Source organism: Grampus griseus (genome assembly GCF_964374135.1).
Source record: "Grampus griseus genome assembly, chromosome: 2".
NCBI lineage: Eukaryota > Metazoa > Chordata > Mammalia > Artiodactyla > Delphinidae > Grampus > Grampus griseus.
Genome location: NC_139018.1, coordinates 82812766 through 82826570, shown reverse-complemented (window position 1 = coordinate 82826570; position 13805 = coordinate 82812766).

Here is a 13805-nt window from a genome sequence, read left to right as displayed (position 1 = left end):
GTATCATGTTGATTGATTTGCGTATATTGAAGAATCCTTGCATTCCTGGAATAAACCCCACTTGATCATGGTGTATGATCCTTTTAATGTGCTGTTGGATACTATTTGCTAGTATTTTGTTGAGGATTTTTGCATCTATATTCATCAGTGATACTGGCCTGTAGTTTTCTTTCTTTGTGACATCCTTGTCTGGTTTTGGTATGAAGGTGATGGTGGCCTCGTAGAATGAGTTTGGGAGTGTTCCTCCCTCTGCTGTATTTTGCAAGAGTTTGAGAAGGATAGGTGTTAGCTCTTCTCTAAATTTTTGATCGAATTCGCCTGTGAAGTCATCTGGTCCTGGGCTTTGGTCTGTTGGAAGATTTTTAATCACAGTTTCAATTTCAGTGCTTGTGATTGGTCTGTTCATATTTTCTATTTCTTCCTGATTCAGTCTTGGCAGGTTGTGCATTTCTAAGAATTTGTCCATTTCTTCCACGTTGTCCATTTTATTGGCATAGGGTTACTTGTAGTAACCTCTCATGATCTTTTGTATTTCTGCAGTGTCAGTTGTTACTTCTCGCTTTTCATTTCTAATTCTATTGATTTGAGTCTTCTCCCTTTTTTTCTTGATGAGTCTGGCTAATGGTTTATCAATTTTGTTTATCTTCTCAAAGAACCAGCTTTTAGTTTTATTGATCTTTGCTATTGTTTCCTTCATTTCTTTTTCATTTATTTCTGATCTGATTTTTACGATTTCTTTCCTTCTGCTAACTTTGGGGTTTTTTTGTTCTTCTTTCTCTAATTGCTCTAGGTGCAAGGTTAAGTTGTTTATTCGAGACGTTTCCTGTTTCTTAAGGTAGGATTGTATTGCTATAAACTTCCCTCTTAGAACTGCTTTTGCTGCATCCCATAGGTTTTGGGTCGTCGTGTCTCCATTGTCATTTGTTTCTAGGTATTTTTTTAGTTCGTTTTTGATATCTTCAGTGATCATTTCGTTTTTAAGTAGTGTATTGTTTAGCCTCCATGTGTTTGTATTTTTTACAAATCTTTTACTTTAATTGATATCTACTCTCCTAGCATTGTGGTCGGAAAAGATACTTGATACAATTTCAATTTTCTTAAATTTACCAAAGCTTGATTTGTGACCAAAGATATGATCTATCCTGGAGAAAGTTTCATGAGCACTTGAGAAAAATGTGTATTCTGTTGTTTTTGGATGGAATGTCCTATAAATATCAATTAAGTCCATCTTGTTTAATGTATCATTTAAAACTTGTGTTTCCTTATTTATTTTCATTTGGGATGATCTGTCCATTGGTGAAAGTGGGGTGTTAAAGTCCCCTACTATGAATGTGTTACTGTCGATTTCCCCTTTTATGACTGTTAGTATTTGCCTTATGTATTGTGGTGCTCCTATGTTGGGTGCATTAATATTTACAATTGTTACATCTTCTTCTTGGATCGATCCCTTGATCATTATGTAGTGTCCTTCTTTGTCTCTTCTAATCGTCTTTATTTTAAAGTCTATTTTGTCTGATATGAGAATTGCTACTCCAGCTTTCTTTTGGTTTCCATTTGTATGGAATATCTTTTCCCATCCCCTTACTTTCAGTCTGTATGTGTCTCTAGGTCTGAAGTGGGTCTCTTGTACACAGCAAATATATGGGTCTTGTTTTTGTATCCATCCAGCCAATCTGTGTCTTTTGGTGGGAGCATTTAGTCCATTTACATTTAAGGTAATTATCGATATGTATATTCCTATTCCCATTTTCTTAATTGTTTTGGGTTCGTTATTGTAGGTCTTTTCCTTCTCTTGTGTTTCTTGCCTAGAGCAGTTCCTTTAGCAGTTGTTGTAAAGCTGGTTTTGTGGTGCTGAACTCTCTCAGCTTTTGCTTGTCTGTAAAGGTTTTAATTTCTCCATCAAATCTGAATGAGATCCTTGCTGGGTAGAGTAATCTTGGTTGCAGGTTTTTCTCCTTCATCACTTTAAATATGTCCTGCCAGTCCCTCTGGCTTGCAGAGTTTCTGCTGAAAGATCAGCTGTTAACCTTATGGGGATTCCCTTGTGTGTTATTTGTTGTTTTTCCCTTGCTGCTTTTAATATGTTTTCTTTGTATTTAATTTTTGACAGTGTGATTAATATGTATCTTGGCATATTTCTCCTTGGATTTATCCTGTATGGGACTCTCTGTGCTGCCTGGACTTGATTAACTATTTCCTTTCCCATGTTAGGGAAGTTTTCAACTATAATCTCTTCTAATATTTTTCAGTCCCTTTCTATTTCTCTTCTTCTTCTGGAACCCCTATAATTCAAATGTTGGTGTGTTTAATGTTGTCCCAGATGTCTCTGAGACTGTCCTCAGTTCTTTTCATTCTTTTTTCTTTATTCTGCTCTGCGGTAGTTATTTCCACTATTTTATCTTCCAGGTCACTTATCCGTTCTTCTGCCTCAGTTATTCTGCTATTGATCCCATCTACAGTATTTTTCATTTCATTTATTGTGTTGTTCATCGTTGTTTGTTTCATCTTTAGTTCTTCTAGGTCCTTGTTACATGTTTCTTGCATTTTGTCTATTCTATTTCCAAGATTTTGGATCATCTTTACTATCATTATTCTGAATTCTTTTTCAGGTAGACTGCCTATTTCTTCTTCATTTGTTAGGTCTGGTGGGTTTTTATCTTGCTCCTTCATCTGCTGTGTGTTTTTCTGTCTTCTCATTTTGCTTATCTTACTGTGTTTGGGGTCTCCTTTTTGCAGGCTACAGGTTTGTAGTTCCCGTTGTTTTTGGTGTCTGTCTGCAGTGGCTAAGGTTGGTTCAGTGGGTTGTGTAGGCTTCCTGGTGGAGGGGACTAGTGCCTGTGTTTTGGTGGATGAGGCTGGATCTTGTCTCTCTGGTGGGCAGGTCCACGTCTGGTGGTGTGTTTTGGGGTGTCTGTGGACTTATTATGATTTTAGGCAGCCTCTCTGCTATTGGGTGGGGTTGTGTTCCTGTCTTGCTAGTTGTTTGGCATAGGGTGTCCAGCACTGTAGCTTGCTGGTCGTTGAGTGAAGCTGGGTGCTGGTGTTGAGATGGAGATCTCTGGGATATTTTCGCCATTTGATATTATGTGGAGCTGGGAGGTCTCTTGTGTCCTGAAGTTGGCTCTCCCACCTCAGAGGCACAGCACTGACTCCTGGCTGCAGCACCAAGAGCCTTTCGTTCACACGGCTCAGAATAAAAGGGAGAAAAAGTAGAAAGAAAGAATTAGTAGAAGTAGAAAGAAAGAAAGAAATGAGAGAGGGAGGGAGGAAGGAAGGAAGGAAGGAGGGAAGGAAGCAAAAAAGAAAGAAAGAAGATAAAGTAAAATAAAATAAAGTAAGATAAAATAAAGTTATTAAAATAAAAAATAATTATTAAGAAGAAGAAAAAAAATTAAAAAAAAAAAAACACGGATAGAACCCTAGATCAATGGTGGAAGAAAAGCTATACAGACAAAATCTCACACAGAAGCATACACATACACACTCACAAAAAGAGGAAAAGGGGAAAAAAATCATAAATCTTGCTGTCAAAGTGCACCTCCTAAATTTGGGGTGATTCGTTGTCTATTCATGTATTCCACAGATGCAAGGTACATCAAGTTGATTGTGGAGCTTTAATCCGCTTCTTCTGAGGCTGCTGGGAGAGATTTCCCTTTCTGTTCTTTGTTCTCACAGCTCCCGGGGGCTCAGCTTTGGATTTGACCTCTGCGTGTAGGTCGCCGGAGGGCGTGTTTTTCGCTCAGACAGGACGGGGTTAAAGGAGCAGTTGCTTCGAGGATTCTGGCTCACTCAGGCCGGGGGGGGGGCGGGGGGGGGAGGGAGGGGTACAGAGTGCGGGGCGAGCCTGCGGCGGCAGAGGCCGGCGTGACGTTGCACCAGCCTGAGGTGCGCCATGCGTTCTCCTGGGGAAGTTGTCCCTGGATCCCGGGACCCTGGCAGTGGCGGGCTGCACAGGCTCCTGGGAGGGGAGGTGTGGATAGTGACCTGTGCTCGCACACAGGCTTCTTGGTGGTGGCAGCAGCATCCTTAACGTCTCATACCCGTCTCTGGGGTCCGCGTTTTTAGCCGCGGCTCATGCCAGTCTCTGGAGCTCCTTTAAGCAGCGCTCTTAATCCCCTCTCCTTGCGCACCAGGAAACAAAGAGGGAAGAAAAAGTCTCTTGCCTCTTCGGCAGCTCCAGACTTTTTCCTGGACTCCCTCCCGGCTAGCCGTGTCGCACTAACCCCTTCAGGCTGTGTTCACGCCGCCAACCCCAGTCCTCTCCCTGTGGTCTGACCGAAGCCCTAGCCTCAGCTCCCAGCCCCGCCCGTCCCGGCGGGTGAGCAGACAAGCCTCTTGGGCTGGTGAGTGCCGGTAGGCACCGATCCTCTGTGCGGGAATCTCTCCTCTTTGCCCTCCGCACCCCTGTTGCTGTGCTCTCCTCCGCGGCTCCGAAACTTTCCCCCTCTGCCTCCCGCAGTCTCCGCCCGCGAAGGGGCTTCCTATGGAAACCTTTTCTCCTTCACAGCTCCCTCCCAGTGGTGCAGGTCCCGTCCCTATCCTTTTGTTTCTGTTTCTTTTCTTTTCTTTTGCCCTAACCAGGTACGTGGGGACTTTCTTGCCTTTTGGGAGGTCTGAGGTCTTCTGCCAACGTTCAGTGGGTGTTCAGTAGGAGTTGTTCCACATGTAGTTGTTTTTCTGGTGTATCTGTGGGGAGGAAGGTGATCTCCGTGTCTTCTTACTCTTCCGCCATCTTCCCCTCGTTCCTCTAAAGCATTTTAACAACTCCTGCTCCAGCCAAACGCCTACCGGCAATAGGCATTATTATGTAAAGCTTTTGTTACTGCTTTCCATTTTGAATAAAGACAACTTATTTTATTTCCAGAGTGATTTCTCTCATGCTCTAGGCAAAGGGATCATGAATATGCATTATGCTCACATTGGGAATATTCTTGGGAGTCAAGACTGCATGACGACTCCGTCAGAAATCCCATTTTCAGAAAGTACATGAAGATTTTCATAAACCTCTACTGTCAACAAGGAAACATCGTTTATTCATAATGTTGGCAAGTGAAATCATTATTTTCATTAAACTACCTCTTTGAATACAGGAACATTTCTGTGCTTGGAACAATCTCACATTACTTTTCAAGGGTTAACTGTAGCAGAATGAGTCCTCTCATTTTCTGAAGAACTTTGGGTTCTGAAGGTTAAAATACATAGAGATGGTATACTTCCATGTTTTAACCTGATCTTGACTGAGAAGAATGAAGGAAAAACTTTTACGATTATAAACAAATGTTGGAGTTGTATGATGGTTTGTGGCTTCTTGGGTCTGGCCAACTCTCAGATTCTGCTGAAGTTTACTCTGCAAAATGTCAGATGGTTCAGTCTTCTCTCATAGGGAAGCATTCATTGCAAGGTACTGTCATTAAAGGAGTTATTTAATAGTAACCCCTCTAGTTTAAATAATTTATCATATTCATTTCTTTTACATGCCTAATCTCAATTTGACTGGTTAAAATCTTAGTGATCTGTCTTAGCCCTCATACATCTTTAGCTGGGGTTCATTGATTTTCTATGTGCAGACATTTCAGATTTGGATAATGTTTTCTGAGATCCCGTTAAATTTATCTAATTGATTTAAACACACAAGTTACAAAAGCTATACGTAGTGTACTCAGTAATCATTACATTGCACGTTCTTAATTAGTCTGTAAATTAATGCATGAGGGCTGTCTCTCCAGCTAGCTTATAGTGACATTGTCACATTTTCTATTCCCTCTGGATCGGCATACACTCTGTACCTAACAGGGTCAATAAATTGAGCAGATTGTGTATATCCTTGGCTTTAGGCTTGGGATGTCCCTTGTTGCTGCAAACAGTATAGGGTAGGTCCAGAGTCAGATTCCCCCAGCACTTTATGACATTTGCCACTGAAGCTGGTAAACTTCTACAAGATTAAGGTCTTAAAAAGAATAAGCTCTTTCAAATGAGAAGACATACTCATTTGTTACGATTTTTGCTAAAGGGTAAATGAGAGTTTCAACTAGAGTTTTCTTGGTGTGATCATTCTGAAAATGAATCCATTCAATTGATATCTTTCAGTTATAAAGTTCAATTTTTTTCACTTATCTTTCAATTGAATTTCTCACTGTTTCCCAGAGAGACTATGGAACTGAAAGGACAAGGCCATTAGAACCATTTGGTCTAGAGCCATCTGGTCTAGAGTCATCATTTCTCTCATTAAAGAGGTCCAGGAGGATATACTGAAACCCAGTGGAGGTAAAGCAACACCAGAAAGAGTAATAAAGTTATATTTTAACTAATGCCTGTAATTTTATTGTGTGCATTATCCTAAGACAAGTTTATATTCCTAAATGCAAGAGGTAGAAGTGCCTAATGATATGTTAAATTTTATTCATTCAGAGATACCTCTGGGTATACAAAAAAAAATTCAGTCTGAAGTTTAGCCAAGATTCTTTTCTTTTTTACACAAAGATTTGAAAGATTTGGAAGCAAACAATTCTTTTTGGGACAAAGCTTGGCTATAAAAATAACGAAATGTTTTTAGCTTTTTTTCCCCAGTAATTGCCTTATATATGGAAGATCTGATCCTATCATTCTTTATTTTCAGTCCTCACTGGCTCCCTGTTGCCTGCAAGATAAAATTGAAATTTCTTAATATGGCATATGAGAGCCTTTCTGTGCCAGGCATTATACTAGGCCCATCATAGGGACTATCTCCTGTCATTCTTCACAAAATCCTTAGAGAATAATAGTACTATCTTCAGTTTAGATTGAGAAAACAGAGACTCAGAGAGGTTTCCCAAAGGTACTCTACAGTTAGGTGGGCATAGCTAGGATATCTGACACCAAATATTGTCCAACCATACTTTGCTACCCTTCCAGCTTCTTTGCAGAAGTTACGTCAAAAATGCCTGGAAAAAGACCGATAGATAGACAGATATATAGATAACATGTAGCAATGATGATATTTTGGATGTACTGGATTAAATAGAGTATATTATTTAAATTAATTTCACATGTTTACTTTATAAATGTTACTGCTATAAAATGTAAAATTACATTTGTGGCTCACTTTGTATTTCTACTGGACAGCTCTAGTCTAGGTAGAAATGAATTCTTTTCATATTACCTTCCCAGGAGGCCTTAGCTTTAGGGGAGTATTGGAAGAGAAAGGCATCTTCCAAAAATGCAGAACAAATTCTCATTTGTTTTCTTTAATCTGAGGTTTACTGGGGATAATATCTTTCCAACACATGTGGCCTGAGAACACAGTTGAACACAGAGCTGCCAGGAGAACTGGCTGTGGCTTTCAAGAGCTGTGATTTCCTAAGGAGAGCAGGCTGTGCGTCCTAGAGGAGCTTTGATCCCATTTTTCTGTTACTATGTGTTCAAAGCAAGGCAGTATCCACAGAGCACAAGAATATAAAGAGCAGTGATGAATGCCCTAGAGCTCTAAGCAGCAGCTTTCTATGATGGATCCTGGGTGAGGCAGAACAACTCCTCTGAGTGAGAGTAGAACTCTGTAGAACCAGGTAGGTGTGCTGTAGATGGTATTCCTGCTGTAGACTTCTTTTTTCCGGGACTCACATTAAACTTGAGAGCTTAATCTCTATATGAAGGTCTGACATAAAACACATAAATACCTCCACTCTAAAGAAATGGCTCACACATGAGAGAAGTCTATTTTTTACTCAAAATCCAAAACAAGAGTTTTCAGTTGATGAGGCTCTTCTTCAGGTGGTGATTCAGGAATCGTGGCTCCTTCCTTCTTGTGGCTTCTCTCTATATAACACATGGCTTCCAAGGTCACAGTGCTCATCTTTATCAAGCTGGAAAGGAAAAGACTTGAGACTCATACTTCCATGACTTAGAATTCAGTTGTAGTCTATTTGTGGGCCTTGGAGGAAGAGGACCATTTGGTGGGCACAAAGCATTCTTTTACAGAGTTTATCCGTCTTGTTCATCAAATACTAACTCTTCCTATACCCAAAACACTAATTCTTTCCCCGAGGGAAACAACACAAAGTTCTCTTCAGCCACTGTACCTAGCTCAAACTCTAGGTCATGTGCAGTCCTGTCATTTTTCGATGTTTTGAACTTTAGGCTCAGAAATTTACCTTAAAAGTAGGCTTTAAACACACACACACACACATACACACACACACACACACACACACACACACACACACATGCAGAGAAGCAGCTTAATGATGGAGTAGTTTCTGATGCCAGAACAGTGGATTTCTTTGACAGGTTGAGTCTAAAACAATTTGACTCAGTTCCTTGATATCACATGGACAAATTATAATTGTTTGGTAGCTTTTCCATTGATTGAGTTGACATCCTACTAAGGATAGCCCCAAAGCAATGCTTGTATTTCCTTCCTCACAGGAGCATAGAGAGTCACTAACTTACACTTTCCTCCATATTCCAGTTTCACTGTCATTCTACACATCTCCACTCCAACCTCCAGGTCATTGCCATCCCCAGAAGTCATGACTAAACATGGACAAAAACCTCATCTCAAGGCTTTGTGTTTGTTTGTTTTTTAAACAGTACTTTGCTTTTGAGGAAGTATGTATCTGGAACGCAGGAGCAAAACTGAGCAATCCTTGCTTACGAGGGGGTATCAGCTCTGCCCCTGAGTTTCCATTCAGCCTCCATTCTCAACTAGAGAGGCTTTGAAGCGTCTCCTGAAGCCAAGTACCACCTCCTAAGACCAATGCACAGTATTTCTCTTCTCCCATCTTCTCCAGGCCATACCAAATAGGAATGGGAACAAGAATACACAAAATGAAAACAAATATATTCAAATGGCTGCTCCAAGAAGTGGGCCTAAATCCTCTACTTACTATGTGCAAATATGGTTAATTATTAACTACTCTAAACCTCAGTTTCTTCATCTGCACAATAACAATCATCTCCTTCAGAGATTTGTTGTAAAAATTCAACAAGAAATATTAGAAACTATTAGAGCACAGTGCCTAACCCATAAGTACCCAATTCATGATAGTTTCTTTCTCACTTTTCTTACTTCTACTTCCAACACCCTCCCAACTGCAACACATCCACATACCCTGCCCACCTTGACAGTGGTTTTCCATATCCTGATCACTAGCTCAGGCTGCTGACATTGGACATGCTTTTTCATACTCTCCTGCTGCCTCAGCACATCCTTAGTCTCCAACTGAAGATGCTTAGGAGATGTCCTTCCTCCCAATGTTCTGTCAATTAGTCCTACCACAGTCTAGTCTATTCCATCTAGCCCCAGCCCACTTTTGTGTTATGCCTGTGGCTATTGGTAGCAAGAAAATCAGTGACCACACTCACTGGAGACTAAATGCCAGCCCAGGGAACCAAGAGTGAACTGAGGTCTGGTGAGCTGACATGAGTGTGTGTGTGAGACAGAGAGAGTGAAAGAGAGAGAGATGTTGAGTAAAAGGAGATGTGCAAGAAAATGTAACTGAGAGAAAGTACCATGAGATTTTTTTTAAATAAGAAGTTTGGATGAAGAAGTATATAAGCCAGAGGATACCTGGGAACAAATGTGAGAGTGATACAGAAGGAAGGAGAGAGCAATAAAGAGAATCCAATAGGTTGTGTCATTGAATTAATGTGAAAGAAGGGGAAAAAAAGTCAGGAATATAGTGGTGAATGGAAAAATAGAATTAAAACATGTGGATCTATATCTATATCTATATCTATATATATATATATATTCAATTTTATGGAATTGTGTCATGAAAATGACTTGCTTCTTCCAAAGCTTAATAATTAGGAGCCAATCCAGGAAGAGAACTCAATGCTCTATAAGCAACTCCCCTTCCCCAGGGGATAAGTATAGCTCTTGTTAAACAATCTAGATATAGAAAAGGTCACTGCCCTTAGGAGATGAAGTCTTGATTCATGATTAATGGTGGCCAGTGTCAAGTCCAGGAATCCTGCATCTGCCCTTGACCACAATCCTTTAAGGCCATATTGCCATTGCCTTACATGGACCTCTATTGGAAAAGGGAGTATCTTTCTGGAGTCCCCACAAATACCGTTAAGTGGGATACAGCCCAGGTTCAAGTCAGCTCAAATTCAAAGGAAAGGATTTTTGTTTTGATAGGAGCCAACTAGGTCAGAGAGAAGCAAACAGGCGCATAAGCACAGACTTCTTTTTTCTATAGAAAAGAGCCTGTGCTCTTTGGTGGTCCACTTTCTCGTGAAGCCTTCTGAGACCATCTCAGAAGGGACTTTTTTCTTGATATTTTCCCATTATCACCCTGTTAGCACTTGGTGACTCCCAGCAGATGAACTGGCTTTCCCAGAGCTGTGCCTTTATCACCACTGGGAAAGCAGAATAGCTGTCTCATCAGCCTGACTTTATCCTCCTGGCGTTTCTCCTGGCCATTCCCAATGTAGTGGAGTTTTTTTTGATGCCAATGGAGACAATTCGCAGGAGAAGAGTTTCTTTGACTACCAAAGCTTCTGGCTCCACAAACTGCCCAGTTCCAGACAGTGTGGAAAACCCTTGGGACAGTAACAATATTGACAACACAAAGGACTACTGCTATTAGTATACAAATGGAATCAGCACCACCCCATATTTCAAACATTCTCCTGGAATTGTAACATCTGATTTGGAGACATATTTCTTATTCATTGACAGAAGGCAAAGGGAAACTCCAGTAACATCTCTACAACCCTACAGAGAATGAATATAGAATCAGATTTGAAGATCCCACCTTCCTTAAGGTGTACAGCAATGCAACTCAGTTAAATGTGGAAAAGAGAAAGTGGCAGGAAGCTCCAAGAGCAAAACTCCAGCCAAAGTTCATTTCATCATAGCTTTCCCTCTGTCCCACTTGGGGTTTGGGGCATTTTTTTCAAATTGTGTATCCAGAAAACATCCTGGAAGGTTAACAGTGTCTGATTAATCCTGCTAATAACAATTGCACTAACCCCAGGGCATTATGAAACCACTGGTAAAGAAATTGGTAATTTTTAAAAAGTTTTTATTTTGAGATAATTGTAGATTCACATGCAGTTGTACGAATAATACAGAGAGTTCCCCCAATGGTAACATCTTAGAAATGTTATCTTTGCAAAACTGCAATTAAATATCAACCAGGAGATTGACATTGACACAACCCACTGATCTCACACAGATATTCAGATTTCTCTGGTTTTACTTATATTCATTTATGCATGTATTTAGTCCTATGGAATTCCATCATGTGTAGGTTTGTGAATCCAGCTCCACAGTCAAAATATAGAATGGTCCCATCACCACAAGGATCTCTTTCATATTACTCATATCAAAGTAACATTTCTCACTGAATGGTTCAGGGGAATATTTGTAACTGAGGTACTATAAAAAGAGTGAAAAAAACCCCAACCACATTCTGATCTTATAAACCAGTGATTATTACTCTTTCATGGGAAATGAAATTAAACAGCTGGTTTTCTTTCCCTTAAATCCATCTGATGACCATTTTGGGAGATTATGCTAGATACTAAAAAAGACACATGGTCCTTTAAAGAGAGAGGTATAAATAACCAATGGCATTTCAATAAATACTATAATAGAGGGACATACAAAGAACCAGTAGAAGAAAAATACTCAGTAAACTAATATTTGTAGCTCTGTTAAATATGCCAAGTACTAGAGAAACACAAATGTGTTAGGATACGTCTAGCTCGAGATTCTCTGGCAGAGACAATTTTCCTTTTTCTCTGCTCAATTCTTTCCATCAGAATAAAACCAGACCAAACATACATAAACAGAGAAATTTAAAATGCTGACATAGGTCATGGAGAAACGTAAAGGGTGGCAGAGCCCTATTTGGATTGGAATGATTTTCTAAGGTCAAAGAATTGTGAAATTATTCAGCAAGGTCCCCACTAATGAATCTGACCCACTGAGAGAACTTTTGTATTTTACCTCCAGCACTTCCACATGACCATCAAATCAGTCAGAACGCACATGCTTAGATCATTTAGTTAAATGAGAAAAATTTGCTTCTGACTTGTTATGAAGAAACTGTCAATGTTCACACTAAAAATTAGATTAATGAGACCCATATTACCTGGTATATACCTGACAGATATGGTGCTCGTAATCCAGAGGTAACAGTGTTTGTGTGTGTGTGTGTTTCCTCCCTCAAAACTGTCCTAACAAAATATCTATTTGTGGAGGGGTTCTTAACTGTATACAAGAAATGTATACGTGATGCTTAATCATCTAAATGGAGAAAAGAGGTATTCACATAAAACAGTGCAGTAGGTATTGAGAAAAATGTGATGTATGTATGACTCGTAACAGTGGGTGGATGCAATCTGGAGAAGGTAGAACTTGAATCAGGCCCAAGAGTTGGATAGGTAAAGAGCAAGGAGGAAGTGTGTCCTTCAAAGGGAAAATAGATGGGCAAGTGAGAAAATGAGCATCACATATTCAAGAACAGTGAGAATCCAGGCTAGTCTAGAGTATGAAATTCATACAGGGAATGTGAGAGTGGTGAGCTGTAGGGTCAATGGCCTGGATTAAAATCCCAGATGTCCCACTTACTAGATGTATGAAGTAGGAGGTGAATTAACCTCTCTCTGCCTCTGCGCTTTCACCTATAAAACGAGGAAAATAATTGTACCCCCTTTGTGGTTTTTGGTGAGTGTTAAATGAGATAATTCGTAAATGTTACTTCTCAGAGTGCCTTGCGTAGAAGTGCTTACAGTATTATGACTATCATTTTTACTCTGTTACTTATGAGACAATATTTTGGAGAGTCTTAAATGCCACCTTAAATAAAAGTTAGATTTTAACCTTAGGCAATGGCGTGCCCACTGTAAACAGAGCAATAAGTGGTAAGATGTAAGAAGGTCTTTGGGTCAACACTCTTGAGAGAGAGTGTGAATTGAGAGAGGGAAAAACCTTAGGAAGGAGAAAAATCATCTCAGCTTGAGTCAAGGAGAGCCTGGTTTGGAATAGCAGAAGACATATTCATATGAGTTTCATAGATATATATCATATACATATTATATGCATTTATTTAGTTGTTATGTGGAATTGGCTTACACAATTGTGGAGGCTGGCTAGGCAAGCCTGACTTCCAGAGAGCAGGCGTTCAGGATGGGATGATCACAAACTGGCAGGAATCCCATGAGTTCCAGCAGAAGCTTGAAGTCCACAGGAAGAGCAGGTGTGGGGGAAGGAAAAGCATGCTGGCCTGCTTGGTGTGTCTGATCTTCAGGGAAGGCCTATTCCCTGGATTAAGTGAGCCTCCCCTCCCCCTCCCCCTTCCCCACCCCACCCCCATCCCACCCCCACCCCCACCCCTAGGATAATCTCCCTTTTGGTAAACTCAAAATCAACTGATTAGAGGCTTGAATTACACCTGAAAATCCCCTCATCATACCTAGACTATTGTGTGATTGAATAACTGGGAGAAGGTATGTATGCATGCAACAGAATGGCTGTTGCCTCCTGCCTTCCCTCCAGTTCTCCTTGTGGCCTACCCTAATCAGAAACATAACTTGCCTAATATCACAAGCTGAGAAGTGCAAATCATAGTTTGAACTCAGACTTGTGTTGTTCTGAAGTCCCAAGCCCTAAAATACTATGACATTTTTCAGCCAGCCTGCAATTTTGCATATGCCATAACTGTTACTTTGGGAAAAGATGAATGTGCATGAAAGTGACTGAAAGTAAAATGAAAAATTAAAATGTAAAAAAAAAAAAAAAGAAACATACTAGAAAGGAGTCTGGGGAATGTATCTCATCCTAGCCAAGTTCACATCTCACCAAGCCATCCCAC